The sequence below is a fragment of the Capricornis sumatraensis genome, chromosome 3, assembly GCF_032405125.1.
Source record: "Capricornis sumatraensis isolate serow.1 chromosome 3, serow.2, whole genome shotgun sequence".
Classification (NCBI taxonomy): domain Eukaryota; kingdom Metazoa; phylum Chordata; class Mammalia; order Artiodactyla; family Bovidae; genus Capricornis; species Capricornis sumatraensis.
Window position 1 is genome coordinate 43,022,422 of NC_091071.1, and position 24,279 is coordinate 43,046,700.

At 37.1% G+C, this 24,279-nt stretch overlaps 1 pseudogene; it reads right to left on the reverse strand.

The window, feature by feature from the left end:
• Positions 1–18,589: 18,589 nt before the first annotated feature.
• Positions 18,590–23,783, reverse strand: LOC138076239 (olfactory receptor 5D18-like; annotated as a pseudogene).
• Between the last annotated feature and the right edge of the window lie 496 nt (positions 23,784–24,279).

The following is a 24,279-nucleotide window of genomic DNA, read 5'->3' on the forward strand; positions in this document are numbered from 1 at the left end:
TTTAACACATTTTTCATTTACAAAAATAAATTAGTCTAAAGTAAGTAAACTACAATTTCCATGTAAACTAAAATTGTAGAAGTTTAATTAGCACAGTTTCTAAAAGCAGCATTATTGACAGTTTTGGCCAATACGCCTTTGTTAGTAGAAGAAGAGGAGGAGGAGAGGTTTACCCTGTACAGTTTAGGGTTTTAGCAGCCTACCTGGTCTCTACTCACTTGATACTAGTAGCGTCCTCCCTATTTAGGTTAACCAAAAATGTACCCAAACCTTTCCAATGTCCCAAATTATACCTAGGAGGCAAATTATACCTAGATGAGAACTAAAAATCTTTCTCAACTGTATTTCTCTGTCCATACACAAGAGAAACCCATAATAGTAAGGTCACTGCCTGAACTTAAGTCAGAGTAATAATTTGGTAGGAAAAACTCAGATATTATTTTATTTATTTTGGTCTGAAGTATTTCCCTAATTCATAACATTTGGCCTGATAATATACACACAGAAAATCATGACATAGTTTTAATGAAAATATAAAATGAGAAAAAATATATACATATACATAATAAAAAGCCACATTACAGAATAAAGTAGAATATTTGTAACAATTATATTCAATTAGATTTACTTTTCTGCCTATCTATGGTCAGAGAAAGAAAATACTGAAAAGATATATTTCATTTCAGTCATAAGAATGTAAATTTAAAATACTAAATTCAGGTTCCTGCTATAGAAAATATCTGCATTTTGATGACTATCTTTAGTTCAGGTCAGAATTAAAATCTATGTTCCAATTCTAATCTTGATTGCCTTTATAATGAGTCTCGGAGATCAGGGGTTAATTTGTTTAATGGCATGAGTTGAAAAATATCAATTTTTCTAGTGACATAAGGCAAAAAAAATTATATTTAAAGGACAAAGTAGATATCTTCAAAGGAATTTGTTGCTGTTGTTCAGTCAATAAGTCAAGTCCAACTCTTTGCGACTGAGGCACACTAGGCTTCCCTATCCGTCAGTGTCTCCCAGAGCTTGCTCAAATTCAAGTCAATCAAGTTGGTGATGCTAACCAACCAACTCATTTGTCACCCCCTTTGCTTCTTTCCTTCAATCTTTCCAAGCATCAGGATCTTTCCCATAAGTTGGCTTTTCACATCAGGTGGCCAAAGTATTGGAGTTTCAGCTTCAACATCAGTCCTTCCAATGAATATTCAGGGTTGATTTCCTTTAGGATTGACCAGTTTGATCTCCTTGCAATCCAGGGGACTCTCAAGAGCCTTCTCCAGCACCACGATTCAAAAGCATCAGTTATTTGGTGCTCAGCCTTCTTTATGGACCACTGTCACAGCCATACCTGACTACTGAAAAAAAAAAAAAAACACACATAGTTTTGATTATATAGACTTTTGTGGGCAAAGTGATGTCTCTGCTTTTTAATACACTGTCTAGATTTGTTATAGTTTTCCTTCTAAGCAGCAAGCATCTTTTAACTTCATGGCTACAGTCATCATCCTCAGTGATTTTGGAGCCCAAGAAAATAAAATCACGTGTTACTGTATCCACTTTTCCCCCTTCTAATTGCCATGAAATGATGGGACTGGATGCCATGATCTTAATTTTTTTTTTTTTTGCATTTTGAGTTTTAAACTAGCTTTTTCAGTCTCCTCTTTCACCCTCATCAGGAGGCTTTTCAGTTCCTCTTTGTTTTCTGCCATTAGCGTGATATCACCTACATATTTCATAGGTTGTTGGTATTTCTCTCAGGAATCTTAACTCCAGCTTGTGATTTATCCAGTCTGGTATTTCACATGATGTACTCTGAATATAAATTAAATAAACAGGGCAACAATATATGGCCTTGATATATTCTTTTCCCAATTTTGAACCAGTACATTGTTCCATGTAAGGTTCTAACTGTTGCTTCTTGACATGCACATAGGTTTCTCAGGAGACAGGTAAGATGGACTGGTATTTGCATCTGTTGAAGAATTTTCCACAGTTTGTTGTGATCCACACGGTCAAAGGCTTTAGTGTATTCAAAGAAGTGGAAGTAGATTTTTTTCTGGAATTACCTTGCTTTTTCTATTATCCAGTGAATGTTGGCAATTTGATCTCTGATCTTCTGCCTTTTCTAAACCCAGCATGTACATCTGAGTGTTCTTGATTCACATACTGCTAAAGCCTAGGTTGAAGAATTTTGAACATTATGTTGTTAGAACGTGAAGGGAGTGCAACTGTTGGGTAGTTTGTCATTCAAACAATTTATCTGTAACTAATTTTTTTCTCAGAAGTAAATAAAAAATATATTTTTGAAAAATATGAGGTAATATTTGCCACCTTGATAAGAATGGAGACTTAGAAATAACATTGAGAATCCATATTTTGTTATAGTGACTGTAAACACTGTTAAGTATGATAGAGAGTACATGTAGTTCTTTTAACTGAAACATCACTTTTAGTCCTAACTATATATGCCTATGCTTCACTGTATTTTTATACAAAATTAGTCACCAGTGTGGTAAACAAACAAACAAATAAACATGGTTTTATCATATTTTGCATACATGCATGCTAAGTCACTTCAGTCATATCTGATACTCTGAGACCCTATGGACTGCAGCCTGCCGGGCTCCCTTATTCATGGGATTCACCAGGCAAGAATACTAGAGTGGGTTGTCCTGCCCTTGTCCAGGGGATCTCTCCAACCCAAGGGCTAAACCCTTAAATCTACCTATATTGGCAGGGCTTAAAACTCAACGTTCATAAAACTAAGATCATGGCATCTGGTCCCATCACTTCATGGCAAATAGATGGGGAAACAATGGAAACAATTTGAGACTATTTTGCGGGGCTCTGAAATCACTGCAGATGGTGATGGCAGCCATGAAATTAAAAGACACTTGGTCCTTGGAAGAAAACCTATGACCAACCTAGACAGCATATTAAAAAGCAGAGACATTACTTTGCCAACAAAAGTCCATCTAGTCAAATATGTGGTTTTTCCAGTAGTCATGTATGGATGTGAGAGTTGGACTATAAAGAAAGCTGAGCACCAAAGAATTGATGCTTTTGAAATGTGGTGTTGGAAAAGACTCTTGAGAGTCCTTTGGACAGTTAGGAGATCCAACCAGTCCATCATAATGGAAATCAGTCCTGGATATTCATTAGAAGGACTGATGCTGAAGCTGAAACTCTAATATTTTGGCCCCCTGATGTGAAGAACTGACTGACTTGAAAAGACCCTGATGCTGGGAAAAATTGGAGGCAGGAGGAGAAAATGACGACAGAGGATGAGATGGTTGGATGGCATCTCTGACTTGATGGACATGAGTTTAAGTAAACTGCGGGAATAGGTGATGGATAAGGAGGCCTGGTGTGCTGCGGTCCATGGGGTTGCAAAGAGTCAGACATGACTGAGTGACTGAACTGAACTGATTATATTAATAAGCCAAAAAGAGAGCATGCAATTGAATTGATTTCATGTGTGTGTGTAATCTCTCATAAAACTTTAATGTGAATGATTGTTAAAATTTTGGAATATGATATTGTGCACTGTTTAGTCACTCAGTCATGTGCGACTCTTTGTAACCTCATAGACTGTGGCTCACCAGGCTCCTCTGTCCTTGGGACTTCCCAGGCAGGAATGCTGGAGTGGTTTGCCATTTCCTACTCCAGGGGATCTTCTTGACCCAGGGTTCAAATCCGTGTCTCTTGCATTGCAGGTGGATTATTTACCATTGAGTCACTTGGTCAATTTCATAATGAATCAATGAGGTAAATAAAGTATATTTGAATGGTTCCATTTTACAGGAAAGAGGACAACTGCAGTTGTTTCACCATTAGAATATTTGAACACTTGTCTGAGTAGTGTCTGTGTCATTGAAACACACATCTTTAGTTTCTGCAATGGCATTTAGATGCAATTGCAATTGCATGTCTGTGTTGCACCTTATCCCAAGATGTTTAAGATTTAGAGAACACACTTTTTAAATTGCTTTATCTAAAAAAATATATTTTATATAAAAAGGGTGAGCAGAGGCACCTACTGAACAACCATTGAGACTACTTGCAGTTTTGATTAGTTTCAGTCTCAAGAGAATAGAAAAGATGCTAATGATTCAGCCTGTGGACATCTGAGATTCACATCTACACAAGGAGCTATTAATACTAACTGTGGCCCCAAAAGAAAAAGAAGCAAATATAATAAGGTTTTACTTTCAATAATAAATCCTTTAAGATCACGAAAACTTGGTCTTTTCTAGATGTTCTACTTACTCTGGACTTAACTGTGAGTATGTTTAGGAAGTGGCAATAGTTTTATTTAAAATTTTGACATTTCCTGTTACTTCACACTAAAAATCTGTTACCAGCTGTATGATTTCAGTATTTTTCTCAAACAGTCAGATAACAATGTCTTAGTCTGTGTTTTATTTATCTTTTAAATGTTTTCTTCTCTCTCTCTTTATTTTTATTTTTATTTTGGAAACTGGGAACTATTTATTTAATACACATGTTCAATATTTTCATGTGTCTATGTATGGCTATGGTATTTAATACGGGGATTCCCAGGTAGCTCAAATGGTAAAGAATCTGCCCACAATGTAGGAGTCCTGGGTTCAATTCCTGGATTGGGAAGATCTCCTGGAGAAAGGCATGGTAACCCACTCCCGTACTTGCCTGGAGAATTCCATGGACAGAGGAGCCTGGCAGGCTACAGTCCATGGACTCACAAAGCCAGACACAACTGAATATTATCATTTTAACATTTTCATTTTAAAACATGGTAACTTAAAGCCATTTTCACAGTTGCAGTAAATTTGAGATATTCTATGGAAAGTAGAATATTATATCTCAGAATTTTAATTCATTTGGCTATAGTACTAGAAAAAGCATTTCTTCCTAGTCTTATTAGCAATAGTTTTATTAATAAAAACTTTTATTCTACATTTATTTTATGGTTCTAATAATAATATTTAAAGAATTATTTTCTACTTTTCTTGAGTTTATCATTGCATCCTGTCTGTAACAAAAGCTGGCGATGCACACAGACACGATCTACAGAACACAGGAATGCTTTTGCTACAAGCTTCTGCTTCTTCCCAATGCAAATCCAGTGTGCCTGGATAAAGCTGTCTACAAATAAATATGTATTATTACTATTATTTTATTTTATTTGACCACATTGTGCTGCTTACAGGATCTTAGTTCCCCAACTAGGGATCCAACTTGGAGTCCTGGCAGTAAGAGTGCCACTGGACCATGGAAATTCCCAATATGTCTTATTTTAAAATTAGAAAGTATGATCTATGTAGTTTTGAGTCTTTCATTATGTCAAGGTGGTGGTTGTTGATAGTATTTCTCTTTAATTTTTTATTAATGACTGCTATTTAAGTTTCTATGTGTGTGTGTGTGTAGAGTGATGCTTTATAAACAAATTTAATCATAAAATTATAGTTTATATTACTTTAAGCTATAAGTATATTTATATACTGGCTTCTCCATGGCTCAGTAGGTAAAGACTCTGCCTGCAGTGCAGGAAACACATGAGATAAAGGTTCAACCCCTGAATCGGGAAGACGCCCTGGAGAAGGAAATACTGCAACCTTCACCAGTGTCCTTGCCTGAAAAATTCCAAGGACAGAGGAGCCTGGAGGACTACAGTCCATGGGGTCATCAAAGAGTTGGATTCGACTGAGTGGCTAAACATGGAAATACATATTTTTATACTTATAAATTTGCATAGTCATGAATTTATTAATAACAAATAGTTCATATAGCATGCAATCAATTCTATATGTACCTGTACTGTAGCAACATGAACAAAATAAAAATGAAATGCAATGTTTACACATAATACTTTACGATTTCAGTTGTAAATATTATAAAAATGTAATCGTATTTGGAAAGCAAAGTTTCATGAGAGAATATAGTAAGATAGCTCAGTTTTGGTTTACAGCATGGTTATACCATCATTTTAAAACTGTTTTGACTGTTTTGATAGATACTTGGCTGGGATCACTTTTTTATTATCCTGATAAATGCTTTCAACTTTGTGATTTCTCTCACCATTATCTTTCTTATTGTGACCTTGATCATTGTTGATTGTGTTTTTTCTAATGTCCGTTTGGAGTTACAAGTAAAAAGTAAACTATAGTGAAGGAATTTCATATTTTTTAAACAAATACTTTTCTCTGGGGAATCTTGACTTTTCAGGATACCTTTCTGAGATTTGGAAGAATTGCATTTAACTATGTCTTTCAGTCACAAAACTGTTGTTTCCAGTAGTTCTTTTTCCTAAGGGAATGCTCACAATTATTACTGTTCAAAAGCAGACTCTAATTTTATCAGATAAATGATACTCGTTGGTATCAGAAATCCCAAATTTAGTGAAAGAATGACTCTGTGTTCTAGTTGTAATTCTAACAGCATGAGAGAAAAGCATACTTTAGTGCAATGTAACACTTTTCCCTACCTTGTGTTTTCTATTATGGGTTCCATTGATAAAGCTGTTGTTAGAACTCTTGCTGTTTAACCTATTGGATTCTCGCCTGGTTTTCCTGTGTCCTGACGTTGAGGCTTGTCTATCAATATTGTGCTTCAGGTCACTGCTACATCCTCCATGTGACTTATGCTAATCAAAGTGGCACAGAACTTCATTTTTCCCTCCCTTTCTCCGAATAATGAAGGGAAACTTATACACACATGTTTTCTTTGTTTCCTTTTATTATTATAAGGAATATGCAACAGGTCAAAAGAAGAGTTATATTGGAACTCAAACCATCTTCTTACTGGTCAGAATTTTGACCCTCCTTAATCAATAGAAATTGATGAGGCTAGACAAGAAATTCTGGCATGGCTTTATTGTGACCCTGATGCAGTGGGGTGGGGGGGGGATGAAAAGCATTATAGGTTCCCTTACTTGCTCCTCAAAGGTGGGCAAGCTGTTCCTTTTATGGGGTGAGAGTATAGGGGGGTCCCAAGCAGGCTGGAGGGGTGATTTATATGATTCCCCCACCCTTTTGGTGGTGTTAAGTGCAGGAGGCATGCAAAGTACCCTGGTTTTGCTCCCAACACCATAATTTTGTTCCCAGCTCTTTAGAAGTGGCAGCTGGGTTTTTGGTCTTTTTTTGTTTGTTTGTTTTTTTGTTTTTTTTTTTTTTGGTGGAGAGGAACAGGTTGAATTTTGCATCTTGTTGTCCATAATTGCCCCCAACTGTGCATGTGCACAGTTATCTCTGAGTCCTTCAGAGTTTCTTTGTATTTTTCAGCTCAATGAGACATTTGTCCAGGTGCAAGCACTGTAACAAAGAGTCCCAGGTCTCAGGTTCCAGCCTGTTTCAATCCTTGTCCAAAAACACCAGTGACATGATGTCCCTATTACACTAAGAATCCTCAGAGGGGAAAAAAATTCCCAGTAAAAAAGACATAAATGTGCTTTTGGGTTTCCCATGTGGCACACTAGTGAAAGAATTCTCCTGCAAATGCAGGAGACACAAGACACAGGGGTTTGATCCCTGGGTCTGGAAGATCCCCTGGAGGAGGAAATGCAATCCTTTCCAGTATTCTTGTTAGGATAATTCTGTGGACAGAGGAGCTTAGTGGTTTACAGTCCATGAGGTCACAAACAGTTGGGCAAGACTGATCACCTAGTACCAAATTCAGTCAGTTCAGTTCAGTTCAGCCACTCAGTCGTGTCCGACTCTTTGCAACCCCATGAATCGCAGCATGCCAGGCCTCCCTGTTCATCACCATCTCCCGGAGTTCACTCAGACTCACGTCCATCGAGTCTGTGATGCCATCCAGCCATCTCATTCTCAGTCGTCCCCTTCTCCTGCCCCCAATCCCTCCCAGCATCAGAGTCTTTTCCAATGAGTCAACTATTCTCATGAGGTGGCCAAAGTACTGGAGTTTCAGCCTCAGCATCATTCCTTCCAAAGAAATCCCAGGGTTGATCTCCTTCAGAATGGACTGGTTGGATCTTCTTGCAGTCCAAGGGACTCTCAAGAGTCTTCTCCAACACCACAGTTGAAAAACATCAATTCTTCAGCGCTCAGCCTTCTTCACAGTCCAACTCTCACATCCATACAAATTATAATACACCAATTCTGTATTTTACAATGTAGATATTTTAACAGGAAAAAAAAGTTACTTATATTTTCCAATAAATTATTTCTTCTTTTTTCTGGATATAGTAGACTTTGATTCCCAAATTCATTGATCTAAAATATAAACATGATCAAGTTTATAATCTCAGTTTGAGAATGATGAACCTCTGTACTAATAGAATGAAAGCTTTGGTTTTGTTTAACAATACCTGAATTTTACATCCCAAGCTTATTTATATCCTGACCTCCATAGACTTCAAGTTCCTTGACAGCACAACTCAAACATCCTTCTTGAGATGTATAATGCCTAACCCAGTGCCTTGCATAAAATACATGCTTGTTATTTTAAGCCACCAATTCTTGGGGACTTGTTACAGCAGCGATAAGAAACTAATACTCAACAGAGTAAAGTAACTACCCTCACTTTTTATTCACCATCTCCTGCATTATTTTTTCTTCATAGTATTTACCCTTGTTGTATGTGAAATATCAATAGGTGCTTATTTGATTCATTTCTTTAATAACATGTAAACACCTTGAGAGCATGACGTTTCCTTTTTCATCTCTAACAAAATATAGCATTTCTTGGCAGAAAGTAGTAATATATATGTAGTAAGTGTGCATGCATGTGTGCTAAGTCTCTTCAGTCATACCTGACCAGGCTCCTCTGTCCATCACAATTCTCCAGGCAAGAATACTGGAGTGGGTTGCCATGCCCTCCTTCAAGGGATCTTCCCAGCCCAGTGATAAAACCCAGATCTTTAGTGCCCCCTGAAATAACACAGGGTTCTTTACAGTGGTGCTCCTTGGCAAGGCCTCATGTAATAAATAGCATATATTAAACATATGAAAGTGAAGTGAGTGAGTGAAGTCACTCAGTCGTGTCCGACTCTTTGCAACCCCATGGACTGTAGCCTACCAAGCTTCTCTGTCCATGGGATTCTCCAGGCAAGAATACTGGAGTGGGTTACCATTTCCTTCTCCAGGGGATCTTCCCAACCCAAGGATCGAACTGAGGTCTCCTGAGCTGCAAGCAGACACTTTAACCTCTGAGCCCAGGGAAGCCCATGAAAGTACATACAAATGCTTAATTTATTGATATTGAATCATAAATATTGTTGAGTTAACATTATATCATGCCAAAAAAGCAAATGAAATTGAGTGACAGCCTACATTTTTTTTTTAAAACAACACATATCTGACCAATATAATTTTGGTACTTCACACTCACACCTTGACTCTTCACATGACATTTTTTGGGTTTGTTATTTTAATGCTAATAAAAACAAAACAAACAAACAAACAAAAACCCTCAGAGATGTGAAGGTAATAGTTTTGACACTTCACACTCATGGCTTACCTCCTTACATGAAATTTTTGGGTTTGTTGTTTTCATGTTGATTGAAAAAAAAAAAAAAGATGGGAAGGCAAATACAAAAGTGTGATATAAAAATTATCAAGTTAAATAAAAGTGCTAGTTTTTGATGGGCTTTAATACTAAATAGTAAATGAAAATATGTCTCCATCACTTCCTCCTGTTTCAGCTAGCATGGAAGGCACAGCCATTGTTTGTCCAAGTGGGAAATCTTAGCATAGGTGAGGCAAAATTTTCTGATGTTTGAGATTTGTAAATGAAAGGAGTTGAATATTATGAGTGTCAACAGTTAACTGGGTATTAAAAAATAGGAATAGGTTAGCCACAGGTAAGAAAAACATTTCTATTACAGAGTCTGTAACCCTTGTAAGCAGAGAACTTATATGTGTCATTGACCAAGTCAGGTGGTTGATATAAGCCGTATATGGGTTATAATGTCAGTTCTACCAATTAGTAGTTTCATTATCTAAGATAATTTCCTTATTGTAATGTTGACTATGTGGAAACTGAGAAGGAAGGAATAAAATAATCTCTAGTTTAAAAAATGTGAGTCATTATAAATGTATTGTCTAGCAAACACAAGGTCTGGTGCTGAAGCTAATTTCTTTTTTCATCTAATTACAGGCTAAACCTAGATAGTTCCTGTTATTGTGGACACCAGATCATGGAGAAATCATATATATACATATATATTTTTTTTTCTGAGTGATATCATCTTATTCTGCAGCTAAAGAGCTATACAAACCTGGAGGCATGGCAGATTGGAATCACACAGGTGTGAAGGAATCCCTTCTGTTAGGTTTAACTGAAAATTCTAAATTGCAGGTCCCTCTCGTTCTGCTTTTTTCCCTTATTTTATCACTCTGATAGGCAACTGGGGGATGATCATATTGATCTGGCTAAATGTCCAGCTTCATACTCCAATGTACTTCTTCCTTGGCAACATTTTTGTGATATCTGCTACTCTACTGTCTTTTCTCATAAAATGCTAGTCAATTTCCTTTCAAAACATAAGTCCAGCACCTTTGCTCGATGTGTTATACAGAGTTTCTTTTTTGCATTGTATGTAACCATAGAAGGCATTCTTCTGTCTATGATGGCTTATGATCGCTATGTCGCAATAGCCACACTGCTGTTATATACAGTCATTATGACCCAACGGGTTTGTATTCAGATGGTTCTTTTATCTTACTCGGGAGGACTCTTTAACTCCCTGACACACACAATAGGTTTGCTAAAACTAGACTTCTGTGGTCCTAACATTGTGAATCACTATTTCTGTGACATTCCCCTCTTTTGAAGCTCTCTTGTTCAGATGCTTATAACAATGAAATGCTGCTTTTGATATTCTCTGGGGTCATTGCAATGTTCACTTTTATTATCATCATGGTCTCTTGTATTCACGTCATCATTGCCATCCAGAGAATCAGCTCAGCTGAGGGAAGGCACAAAGCCTTCTCCACTTGTGCCTCCCATCTGACTGCTGTGACCTTATTTTATGGGTCTGTGACCTTTAGCTATATCCAGCCAAGCTCTCAGTATTCCTTGGAACAGGAGAAAATCTTTGTTGGTGATCTCCATGTTAAACCCACTGATTTATAGTCTGAGGAATAAGGATGTGAGAGATGCAGCAAAACAGTCAATATGGCATAAGAGAACCTCCACTTGATGCAGTTCTGTCCGTGGCTTTTCCAATCTAAAATTAATCTGAAAATATATTTTGTAAACATTGTGTAACAAATACAATAAAAAACACAACTGTAATCAAGACTCATGCAATTTGAGACACAAGTGTTGAGTTTGACAAGGAGACTAAAAATCACTCTATTTCATCATTCATTGTTTTGCAACTTAATGGCTTCATTCTTGAAAAACTGATATTTTTTTCTAATAAATTATCATGATAAACTCTGAAAGAACTCACCATGAATTTAGAAGAAACTGTCGTTGACTCAAATCAATAGAAAACTCCAACGGGCATTTGCCAAATGCATTACTATTGCAGACAACAATTGAAATGTTTCACTGGCATGGTTTTCTTTGATATTACCACTGCTTTTTCTTCGAAAAATGCCATCACTCAAGTCTCACTATATCTTCAATTTGATGCTTACATTCATATCTTATAATATCTTAGAAACATAGCTTAGAAAAATGGCTAAGGAAATTCTCATTAGTTATAATTTGCTCATTCAACACATTTTTACTGAGTACTTTTTATTGTACAGGTTACTCTGTTTGGTCCAAAATTAAGAGGTTCAATGTATGGAACTAAAGCTTGCTAGAGGATCTGTTGATGGAGGACTAAAGTAAGTGGGAAGGACTATTAACATATAAACAAATATATGAATTTTGCTCTATGATAGAATTCTAAAGTAAAAGCTGTAGAAAAGAAGTCTAACAAGCTATTTACTGCCATATATATGAAGGCCTTTAATAACAGTGTAACACATTTTACACCCTCTCAATGGCTAATAAATGAGAATATCAATGACGTGCAAATAGGATTCTTTAAGCAATTTTCCAGGATATCACTGTTACCAACAGTGTGGAAAGTAAAAGAACAAATTAGGAAAAAGCTATTCTGAAATAGATAAGAAGAGTAATACAGAGAAGGGAACATATTCAAGAGATAGTTCGTGAAAATCACCCACAAGACTTGAGAAAAGATTAAGATTTTTTTTTTAATTTCTTTTGAGAAAAAGAGGTTTGACATGACTAGGAAGAATTGAACCTGTGTCACTAGACAGATAAACTGGTTAAGAGAAAAAAACAATAGATGTCAGATCCTCTTAGCATAAGAATTTCTAAATGAAGATTTTCTGGGAAGAAAAGATCTCCTAGGATGTTCAAGAAATAACAAAAAGATCAGAACTGGAATAAAGAGCGAAAGAGAGGTGAAACAGGAGATGTTTCCAGAGAGGAAAAGAAGTCCAGACCATGTCTGTATAAGTACAGGCTTAGAATTTGAGTGAAGAAAAGACACTGTGGGAGTCAGAGAGAAAAATGACATGACCCAAATTACAGTTTAAGAAACTCACTCTGCCTGAACTACTGGTTCAGGCATACACTATAGAATGGCAAAACGGAAGGCAGAAATATAGGCAGGAGGCTGCACAACAATTTAGCCCAGAGTTGGTGGCACATTAGACCAGCGCTGCCATGGTGAAAATTGGAGAAAACAAATAAAATATATATACTGATGAGGGACCTGGCAAGATGGTGAGGGAGGGAGGAGCCAAAGGTGAATCCAAAGTGTTTAACAGGCAAGTAAAAAAAAAAAAAACACAATGACACATCCCCAAACCTACAGGGTATATATTGTTTCAGTAACCTTCAATCTTTCTGAAGTTGAACATGTGATGGGAACAAGAGACTTCAATACACGTGAGAGGATAGTGTGTGTTAATTCCATAATAGTAAACAAGATACTTAAATGTGCTAAACACAGTTTATTTATAAAGAGAAAATAAACATACTTCTTTAGAGTTTCATCCATAGATATGTAAATATATATATAGCATATATAAATGCTTGTTAGTTATACAGTTATAAATATAGAAACAGATTAGCATTGTTAAGAAGTGAAATCCTACAGGAGAGAAAGAATATGAAAAGTTGTATAATTCAGTTAACTTTAAGGATCTCAGATTTTAAATAATATGAATCAAAATATTTGAAAAAATGATTATGTGATATAGTATAATGAACAGAGTCTGTAGACTATTCTAAGATGAATGTTACCTAATATTAGATCTCAAAATTTGGGAAAGCATGAATGTGTCTTGCATATTGTAAAATATTATGTATTTATTATTCAAAAATAAGTATATGTATAAAATTATGTTTAATTTATAAAAATATGTTTTTTAAAAAGGAAAGCATTTCCATGAGTGGAAAATTTATATCTGTGTCATTAGCAACATAAATTAGTTAAGAGGAAAAAAATTAGACATAAGTACTACATGCCACGAGAATTCTATGTCTATATATAGATGAGAGCTAGAAGTAAAACCAACGTAGCAATTGTAATTGGTATTTATAGGTAATTATTATCTTTATTGATTGAATAAAACACTATAAGGAGGAAATAAAGTTCTGAAGTAAAAACATAAATCTAAAGCGAAATACTCCATGTAAAATCAACTATGCCAATTTTTACCTACCAAAACAAAGACTGATAAAGTAAATTAAGACTTATGGACTTCAGCATTATTGCTATTTGGGATTGCACAATTTTATATTTTGGAGACTGTCATGTCTTTGGTAGCTCAACATTAGATGCAAGTTATATCTGTTCTCAAAGAAGATAACTAAAAATACCTCTTTGTGCATGTGCCCAGTCTCTTAGTCGTATCTGAATCTTTGCAACACTTAGACTGTAGCCCATCAGGCTTCTCAGTCCATAGAATTTTTCAGGCAAGAATACTGGAGTTGGTTGCCATTTTTTCCACCAGGGGAATCTCACTGGCCAGTGGAATTGAACTGGCGTCCCCTGTGTCTCTAGCATTGCAAGCAGATTCTTTACCCACTGATCCATCAGGGAAGCCCTCAAAATACCTTTTCAGTTCAGTCACTCAGTTGTATCTGACTCTTTGTGATCCCATGAATCGCAGCACGCCAGGCCTCGCTGTCCATCACCAACTCCTGGAGTTCACTCAGACTCACGTCCATCGAGTCCGTGATGCCATCCAGCCACCTCATCCTCGGTCATCCCCTTCTCTTCCTGCCCCCAATCCTTCCCAGCATCAGAGTCTTTTCCAATGAGTCAACTCTTCGCATGAGGTGGCCAAAGTACTGGAGTTTCAGCTTTAGCATTATTCTTTCCAAAGAAATCCCAGGGCTGATCCCCTTCAGAATGGACTGGTTGGATCTCCTTGCTGTCCAAGGAACTCTCAAGAGTCTTGTCCAACACCAAAAACATCAATTCTTCAGCGCTCAGCTTCCTTCACAGTCCAACTCTCACATCCATACATGACCACTGGAAAAACCATAGCCTTGACTAGACGGACCTCAGTCGGCAAAGTAATGTCTCTGCTTTTGAATATGCTATCTAGGTTGGTCACAACTTTTCTTCCAAGGAGTAAGCGTCTTTTAATTTCATGGCTGCAGTCATCATCTGCAGTGATTTTGGAGTCCAAAAATATAAATGTCTGACACTGTTTCCACTGTTTCCCATCTATTTCCCATGAAGTGATGGGACCAGATGCCATGATCTTCATTTTCTGAGTGTTGAGTTTTAAGCCAACTTTTTCACTCTTCTCTTTCACTATCAACAAGAGGCTTTTTAGTTCTTCTTCACTTTCTGCCCTAGAGATTGTGTCATCTGCACATCTGACATTGATTTTTTTTTTTTCTCGGAAATCTTGATTACAGCTTGTGCTTCAGCCAGCTCAGTATTTCTTATGTTGCACTCTGCACATATGTTAAATAAGCAGGATAACAATGTATAGCCTTGACATACTCCTTTTCCTATTTGGAACCAGTCTGTTGTTCCATGTACAGTTCTGTTTCTTCTTGACCTGCATACAGATTTCTCAAGAGGCAGGTCAGGTGGTCTGGTATTTCTGTTTCTTTAGGAATTTTCTAAATTTTGTTGAGATACACACCAACAAAGGTTTTGGCATGGTCAATAAAGCAGGAGTATATGTTTTTCTGGAACTCTCTTGCTTTTTTATATTCCAAAGGATGTTGGCAATTTGATCTCTGGTTACTCTGCCTCTTCTAAATCCAGCTTGAACATCTGGAACTCCAAAGTTTACATACTATTGAAGCCTGGCTTCGAGAATTTTGAGCATTATTCTGCTAGCATGTGAGATTGGTGCAATTGTGCGGTAGTTTGAACACTCTTTGACATTGCCTTTCTTTGAGATTGGAATGAAAACTGACCTTTTCCTGTCCTGTTGCCACAGCTGAGTTTTCCAGTTTGCTGACATATTTAGTGCAGCACCTTCACAGCATCATCTTTTAGGATTTGAAATAGCTCAACAGTAATTTCATCATTCCACTAGCTTTGTCATAGTGATGCTTCCAAAGGCCCACCTGACTTCACATCCCAGGATATCTGGCTCTAGGTGAGTGACCACACCATCGTGGTTATCTGGGTCATGAAGATTTTTTGGATAGTTCTTCTGTGTATTCTGTCCACCTCTTCCTAATATCTTCTGCTTCTGTTAGGTCCATAGCATTTCTGTCCTTTATTGAGCCCATCTTTGCGTGAAATATTCCCCTGGTTTCTCTAATTTTCTTGAAGAGATCTATAGTCTTTCCCATTCTATTGCTTTCCTTTATTTCTTTGTATTGATCACTGAGGAAAATTTTCTGCTGATCATGAACTCCTTATTGCCAAATTCAGACTTAAATTGAAGAAAGTAGGGAAAACCACTAGACCTTTCAGGTATGACCTAAATCAAATCCATTATGATTATAGAGTGGAAGTGAGAAACAGATTCAAGGGATTAGATCTGATAGACAGAGTGCCTGAATAAATAAGGACGGAGGTTCATGACATCATACAGGAGGCAGTGATCAAGACCATCCCCTCAAATAAGAAATGCAAAAAGGCAAACTGGTTGTCTGATGAGGTCTTACAAATAGCTGAGAAAAGAAGAGAAGCTAAAGGCAAAGGAGGAAAGGAAAGATATACGCACCTGAATGACCAACCTAGATATTAAAAAGCACAGTCATTACTTTATTGACAAAGACCCATCTAGTAAAAGCTATGGTTTTTCCAGTAGTCATGTTGGATGTGAGAGTCGGACCATAAAGAAAGCTAAGCGCTGAAGAATTGATGCTTTTGAACTGTGGTGTTGGAGAATACTCTTGAGAGTTCCTTGGACTGCAAGGAGACACAACCAGTCCATCCTAACGGAAATCAGTTCTGAATATTCATTTGAAGGACTGATACTAAAGTTGAAATTCCAATACTTTGGCTACCTGATGTGAAGAACTGACTCATTGGAAAAGACCTTGATGCTGGGAAAGATTGAAGGCAGGAGGAGAAGGGGACGACAGAGAATGTCATATTTGGAAGGCATCACTGACATGATGGACATAAGCTTGAGCAAGCTTTGGGAGTTGGCGATGGACAGGGAAGCCTGCCATCTGCAGTCTAGGGGTTTCAAAGAGTTGGATACTACTGTTTGAGCGACTGAAGTAACTGAATAGTTTCATTCTCTAAGCATTACAGATTTCACTATGTAATATATATATATATATATATGTGATATGTACATAGAAAAATATAGAGAGACATATATTTTCCTTCTCTTCTTTATTCTACAATGATGGAAAGTACACTAGAGAGCATTTTAAAAAATATATTTGGGCATTTAATCATAAATCTGGACAAAGAAGGTATATTTCTGCTTCTTATTTTTAACAAGAAAATTGTGGCTTGTTTTCTACTCTATGAGAGATAAAAGAAATGATACATTGAAACACATAAATGGAGATTAATTAATAATAAATATAAATCTTTGTAATTTTCTACAGTAGACTATACATTTAATGCAAGTGAAAATGAAAATAATACAATTAGAAACACAGAAAATATAAATAAGATTCAACAGTAATTTTCCTTCATACAATTAAAAAAAATGAGCATTATAGTTAAAATGAATGAATGAGAATTCCTGGTGGAGATAAAAACAAAGGGGAATATAAGGAGCTTAATTATTCTCAATGACCATGATGAAAAATCTTGAATCAGAACTGAATCAGATACTAAATCCAATACTGTGCTTAGAAGGAAAAAAACAATACATATATAGGATTAATAAAATGGTAATTGAGGAGTTTAAATAGTAATATATTTAATCCTATATAAGAGTAATAATAGTCACCCTGCTTACTTAACTTATATGCAGAGTACATCATGAGAAACGCTGGGATGGAAGAAGCACAGCTGGATTCAAGGTTGCCGGGAGAAATATCAATAACCTCAGATATGCAGATGACACCACCCTTATGGCAGAAAGTGAAGAGGAACTAAAAAGCCTCTTGGTGAAAGTGAAAGAGAAGAGTGAAAAAGTTGGTTTAAAGCTCAACATTCAGAAAACAAAGATCATGGCATCTGGTCCCATCACTTCATGGGAAATAGATGGGGAAACAATGGAAACAGTGTCAGACTATTTTGGGGGTCTCCAAAATCACTGCAGATGGTGACTGCAGCCATGAAATTAAAAGACCCTTACTCCTTGGAAGGAAAGTTATGACCAACCTAGATAGCATATTCAAAAACAAAGACATTACTTTGCCGACTAAGGTCCGTCTAGTCAAGGCTATGGTTTTTCAGCTTTAGCATCAGTCCTTCCAATGAACACCCAGGACTGATCTCCTTTAGGATGATGTGAAGAATTCTGTGCACAGAATTTCTTTACCAAGCATGTACCTGTGCACATACAGATCCTTTATCATGAACTGTCTTCAGCTACTCTCAAGACCAAAGACTGGTTATTTCTATATGAGTTTTTTTTTTTTTTGTCCTGTGTGTGGTCTGTGTGTATGATGTATGATGTATAAATCCTAACCAGTTGATGCCAGTGACTTAAAATAATTTGACCAAAGTATAATTCTGTGTACACTCATTTCCATACCTTAAATACTAAGGAAAAGGTAATTATGAAAAAAAAAATCTGTCAGCTAATCACTAAGTCACATTTTATACATGAATTAGAGATGCTTTTGAAAAAAAATCAGAAATAGAATTGTCAACTAAACTGATACATTTTGAGTGCTAATCTGCATGTTTGTGCAGGCTAAATATCTTCAGCCATGTCTGACATTTTGGGACCCTTTGGATCATAGCCCACCAGGCACCTCTGTCCATGGGATTCTCCAAGCAAGATGACTGTTGTGAGTTGCCATCCCTTTTCCAGGGAGTCTTCCAGACCCAGGGATCCAACCCCTTCTCTTATGTTTCCTGCATTGGAAGGCAGGTTCTTTACAACTAGTGTCACCTGGGAAGCCAAAAGAGTGTGTAAACACCAAAGCATGATATAAACTTGAATGAAGCAGAATCCTTCAATTTAATGAATTCATCACTGTGCTTTCACAAGCAAACAAAAGCAAAGAAAACATTTGCTTACATATTAAATAAGTGATACATTTGCTACATATTGTGGAGAGCAAAAATGATGAAGCAAATTCTTATCTCAAAGAGCTTATAATATTTCTTGGAGAGAAAATATGAAAACACTTTAGAGTCCATGATTTTATAGACTGTCCTTGACATCCTTATTTCTCAGACTGTAGATCAGGGGATTCAACATGGGGATGACCACTTTGTAAAACACAGACACCACTTTGATTGTGTGCCTGGAGGTTGCAGAGCTGGGCACAGAGTAGAGGAAGAGGATGGTGCCAGGGAAGATGCTGATGGCAGTCAGGTGGGAGGCACAGGTAGAGAAGGCTTTGTGGCAACCACAGGCTGAAGGAATCTTGAAGATGGTGACAACAATAAACACATAAGACAGGAGAATGATGAAGAGTGTGCTGGTCTCATCAAAGCTGGAGAAAATAAAAAGCAGCAACCGGTTGAGATAAGTATCAGAACAAGAGAGGGAAAGCAGGGAGGAGAACTCCCAGAAGCGATAGATTGTATTGAAACCTTGAAATGATAATTTGCTAACAGAACATGTGAATGTCAAAGAGCAGGTTGCTCCCCAGGCAAAAAATCAAAACACTAACATCACACAGAGTCTCTGTGACATAGCCACCCTGTAGAGCAGAGGGTTGCAGATGGCCACGAAGCAGTCATAGGCCATCACAGCTGATAAAAGGGACTCAGTCACCACAATGGTACAAAAGAAAAACAATTGCATTACACATGCTGCAAATGAAATGGTTCTGTCTTCTACCATGAGATTCACCATGGTCTTTGGAACAACTATGGAGGAGCAACAAAAGTCCACAAAGGAGAGATGACTGAGGAAAAAGTACATGGGGGTGTGCAATTTGGGGTTAATTTTGATGGTTACTATCATCCCAAGATTCACTACCACAATGACACTGTAGATGGTGAAGAATATCAAGAAGAGGGGGACTTGCAACTCTGGGTAATTGGAGAAGCCCAGGAGAGTAACATGGCCTTACTTTTATTGCTCTCTGATAGAAATATGACTTTTGTTTGTCAGAATCTGAATAAGTTCTACAAACAAAAATATTAAATAAAATGAGAATATAAGACACTTGGTTAACTACTTCTTACCAAGATTGGTAGATGAAACAAAATATCTCTTTTAGAATTTCTCCATGTATTTTTTCTTATGCAAGAAATGCTAAATGTCTAAAATTTTAAACAAGAAAACCGTTTAAAATTTTCTTTAAGCAACACAATCACTGAAAATGTTTAGTCCTCAGTTATAAATTTTAATATTCAGAAGTAACAATATGAGATTAAAGGATGGACGGGGGGGGGGATTATCCTAAATGAAATCCTCCCACAACGCTTTTAGGTCTCCTTGCCTATTTTAAATTCATAAAAGATTAACCTAGCCTAGAACTATAACTGGTTATTTCAGTACTAAAAGCAGAGACATTACTTTGCCAACAAAGGTCCGTCTAGTCAAGGCTATGGTTTTTCCAGTAGTCATGTATGGATGTGAGAGTTGGACTGAAAAGAAAGCTGAGTGCCAAAGAATTGATGCTTTTGAACTGTGGTGTTGGAACAGACTCTTGAGAGTCCCTTGGACTGCAAGAAGACCCAACCAGTCCATCCTAAAGGATATCAGTCCTGGGTGTTCATTGGAAGGACTGATACTAAAGCTGAAACTCCAGAACTTTGGCTACCTCGTGAGAATAGTTGATTCATTGGAAAAGACTCTGATGCTGGGAGGGATTGGGGGCAGAAGGAAGAGGGGACGGCAGAGGATGAGACGGCTGGATGGTATCACCAACTCGATGGACATGAGTTTGAGTAAACTCTGGGACTTGGTGATGGATAGGGAGGCCTGGCATGCTGCATTCATGGGATCACAAAGAGTCAGACACTACTGAGCAACTGAACTGAACTGAACAGCTGATAGCAAAAGTGAGAAATTTCTAAATTAATTTACCATCACATGTTCACAATGTGACTTTAAGAATGACACCTCTTATAATGTACTTCAGTGTCTTTACTGTTAATTCCATATAACACTGTAACATTGATTTTTGTTTCTGACTCACTAAATCTGTTGTCAAAATAAACCTTATTATTTTTCCAGACAGTGTTCTCAACTCAGAAAAGCCTGATTATCAATCCCACCTCACTACTTGAGGAATAATAAATGAAAAAATAATAAAGTTAATCCAGTCTATATCTTTATTCAAGACTTGACAAAACAGAAGACAGAGATCCTTGACTTTCCTTATAATGTGCAAATAAGGACAATATACACATCAGCATCTGGCATCCTGATTCTGACTCCCTCAGATTTTCCATTCCTCTACAATAGGCTCTGGTCTATGTTCAAGGTGTCAAAACTAAGAGATTAAGTTTATTTATGATCATATTTCCAATCAAACACCAATTGCAGTGGCTTGGATGGTAAAGAATCTACCTGCAATGCAGGAGACCTAGGTTTGATTTATGGGGTAGACAGATCCCCTGGAGAAGGAAATGGCAACCCACTCCAGTATTCATGCCTAGAGAAATCCCAAGGACAGAGGAGCCTGGTGGGCTACTGTCCATGAGGTCACCAAGAGTCGGACACGACTGAGTGACTGAGACACGCTTCTGATTAACGACACACTAGAGATTTTAAATCTATGGACAAGTGTCCAGTGAAACTGTACATAAGACAAAGCCTTACCAGAAAACAACAACAAAATGAGATAAGAAAGGATTTGAGAAAGGATTTAAGAAAATTTTCTCTCCCAGGAAGAATAAGTTACTTTACTAAAGTTTATAACTTAGAAATGTCTGTAAGTGTAGAAAGATTTTAGGAGGACTTCCTTGGTGGCTCAGACAGTAAAACATCTGTCTACAATGTGGGAGACCTGAGTTCGATCCCTGGGTCTGGAAGATTTCCTGGAGAAGGAAATGGCAACGCACTCCAGTACTCTTGCTTAGAAAATCCCATGGATGGAGGAGTCTGGTGTCCATGGGGTCACAGAGAGTTGGACACTACTGAGCGAATTCACTTTCATTTTACAGGATATTTAGTAGGTCCCTGTTAAAGACAAAGATCAAACACTTGAGATGGTAGTACACTGTGAAGGCATTTCATGAGAAAATGGTAATATCAAATAATTATATTTCTCTAACTGGTGATGATACCTCTAAGATTCTACCATGAGAGGAACTTTCTCTGCCATTTCTGATAAGGTTCTCTCTAGTTCCATAGATCAAGAGACAGACTTCAGATGACTCAGCATGAAGATGTTAGATCATATACAAAACTGAAACACTTAAGACCCCTATCTCTTCTTACATAAATTTGAGTGTTGAAGACAAACTCAGAAGACAATCTATCACAAAGTTAGACATTCTAACTATAACTAATCTGTCTAAGCCAATACAAAATTAGTTTTAAACTAATATTATATTCCATGTAATGGTTCTTGTGACCTAAATGTTATTTTATAATTACTGGTGAGTTTTCTTCCTTTCTTTCTTTTTCTTTTCTTTTTTTTTTTCATTTTGGGATTAGAACAGCTAATATTGCCTGCATATTTTTTTCTTCTCTCTTTTGTTATAAGTTTTGCTCTTAAGTCTGCTATATAACCTTAATAAAAAATAGAGCCTTTTACTCTTTCTCCACTGGTGTTTGTTTAACCTCTGCTTATTTTTTTTATTTAAATAATTGTCTTTTTTTTTTCACCTTGACTACTCCTTTAAAAATTTGTAGAAACAAGACAATGCACCTTCCCCAAATGTTCAGAGCTCTTCTAATCCTCCAGTCCAGGCATTATTTTGTTTTCAGTCACTCAGTTGTGTCTGACTCTGTTGTGACCCCTCATGGACTGTAGCTGGCCAGGCTTCTTTGTTCATGGAATTTATTCCAGGAAAGAACACTGGAGCTAAATGCATTTCCTACTCCAGAGGACCATCCTGACCCAGGGATCAAACCCAGCCTCCTGCATCTCCTGCACTAGCAGGCAGATTCTTTACCACTGCTCCACCTGGAAAGCCCTATAGTTTCAGTCAGTTCAATTCAGTCACTAAGTTGTGTCTGACTTTTTGCGACTCCATGGACTGCAGTACAACAGGCTTCCCTGTCCATCACCAACTTTGGGAGCTTGCTTAAACTCATGCGCATTGAGTCAGTGATGACATGCAACCACCTCATCCCCTGCCATCCCCTTCTCCTCCTGCCTTCAATCTTTCCCAGCATCAGAATCTTTTCCCTTGAGTAAGTTCTTCATATCAGGTGGCCAAAACATTCAAGCTTCAGCCTCAGCATCAGTTTTTCCAATGAATATTCAGGATCAATTTCCTTTAGGATTGACTGGTTGGAGCTCCTTGCAGTCCAAAGGATTCTCAAGAGTCTTCTCCAACAACACAATTCAAAGCATCAATTCTTCAGTGCTCAGCCTTCTTTATGGTCCAACTCTTATATGCATACATGACTGCTGGAGAAAACAATAGCTTTTGTTTTCCTAAACAGCCTTTTGATGAAAGTGAAAGAGGAGAGTGAAAAAGTTGGCTTAAAACTCAACATTCAGAAAACTGAGATCATGACATTCGGTCCCATTACTTCATGGCAAATAGATGGGGAAACAATGGAAACAGTGACAGACTTTATTCTCTTGGGCTCCAAAACCACTGCTAATGATGACTGCAGCCATGAAATTAAAAGATGCTTGCTGCTTGGAAGAAAAGCTATGACCAACTTCGACAGCACATTAAAAAGCAGAGACATTACTTTGACCTGTTGTTTGTGGGGCTATAATTCAGGGGCTCAGCTGATCCAGCTCTAATACAAAGCTCTGGAGCCTGACTGCACGTCCTCTTCCTTTACAGTTCAGATTGGTAGCTTTTAGGATAACTCAGTATTACACAAGGACTCTCTATGTCTAAATGGTAATTTTCTGCTCATTCTTTTTTTTTCTACCTGCCCTACATGGAAAATAATATTAATTTTTCTTTTCAAATTTTATTTTTAATTGCAGGGGATGTATAATATATCCCCTTCTTCTTAAACTTCCCCGTTCCCTCCCATGGCACCTCTTAGGTCGTCACAGAGCATCAGGCTGAGCTCCTGAGTTACACAGCAGCTTCCCACGAGCTGTCTGTTGTACATACCTGCTGATGGGTAAACGCAGGATCTCTCTTGTTTGGGAGTGATGGATATATTCTTATATCCAGAGTCAAAACCCATGCGGCATAAACCCTAGAGACTGTAGCCTCATTCTCTTAAAGGCTTGAAATAATTAAAATTACTCACAATTCTCTGATGTAATTCTTATGTTCTAGAAAAATTGGAGCAGTATTAGGGGCATTTCACATGAACATTTATAGGTTGAAGTCACTTCACTCAGATGCTTCATCACTGATTACTTTTACAATTATCAAAATTATGTAACTATAGAAGTCATCATTATCAAATATTAATTGAATTATACAATATACGAGGCATAATCCTGTTTCTACATACTTTTAGTCTAACATATGGGAGACGTATGAAGATCCACCTTTTAGATCACCATGATTCACTGAGGTTTAAAACAGAGATATTTACAAAGTTAAATACTAAGTTTGGAAAATGATCTGACCCCTATAAAATAAATGCTCTCTTCAATTGCACCACCACATCAATTTCATTAATTACTTTTGTTTATTGAACTATTGAAATAACACATATTTATTGAAGAAAG